Genomic DNA, 1,082 nt, shown 5'->3' with positions numbered 1-1,082 from the left:
GTTTGAGTGTAATTGTTTTGAGAATATTAAAAACATCATAAAATTGGATGCTTATTCAGTATTTCATACAATGTTTCACTCAGCTCTATAAATAAAACATTAAATCTGTATTTCATACAATGTTTCACTCAGCTTTATAAATAAAACACCAAAGGCGAACTTTTAAGTTATTAGAAGAAAATCACAAGTTCGACCTCACAAATTTCTATCTAACTGTATATCAAGAAAGACTTTCGTAATTTTGATGTATACAAGAAATGTTGAAGGTTTGTATGAAACTGGATGAAAGATGGGATTCGATAAAATAAAATATTTCACGACAACAGTGAATTTAATATTTAATATTTACAATTTAAAAAAGTTACTGACAGGTAGTAGCCCACCAGGGGGAAGACCAGAAAACGTTAGTCTCCTTCACTCCTCGATTTTCTACGTGAACTATGAATGAACAAGTATCAGAGTCATAACACAAAAACACGTTTATTGATAACCTTCGTCAGAGTCATAACACAAAAACACGTTTATTGATAACCTTCGTCAGAGTCATAACACAAAAACACCTTTATTGATAAGATTCGTCAGAGCCATAACACAAAAACACGTTTATTGATAAGCTTCGTCAGAGCCATAACACAAAAACACGTTTATTGATAAGATTCGTCAGTCATAACACAAAAACACGTTTATTGATAAGATTCGTCAGTCATAACACAAAAACACGTTTATTGATCAGTTTGATAGTCAAGCATCTAAACATATACGAATAATTAGTTTACTGAGCAATTTTATGGAACAAACTGTCTTGTGAAGTAATCGTTAAACTTATTGTTTGTTGTTAAGTGCAAAGTTACACAATTGGCTATCTGTACTGCGCTCCTCACCAGTATGACACCAAACGGTATAAGCCCTCAAACTTAATACTGGGGACAAATCAGTAAACACGAGAAATATTTCCATCTACTACAGTGCAAGGTTTCTGATAGAACTAAGAAGGCAGTTAACAGTGTCTACACACCTAAATTGTTCTTTGATTTAGTTTCATATGACTCTACCTTGGGATCTGTATTGGTATTGTACTTTGT

Source organism: Limulus polyphemus, unplaced genomic scaffold (assembly GCF_000517525.1).
Source record: "Limulus polyphemus unplaced genomic scaffold, Limulus_polyphemus-2.1.2 Scaffold6489, whole genome shotgun sequence".
In the NCBI taxonomy this organism is placed as follows: Eukaryota; Metazoa; Arthropoda; class Merostomata; order Xiphosura; family Limulidae; genus Limulus; species Limulus polyphemus.
This window is presented reverse-complemented; position numbering follows the sequence as displayed.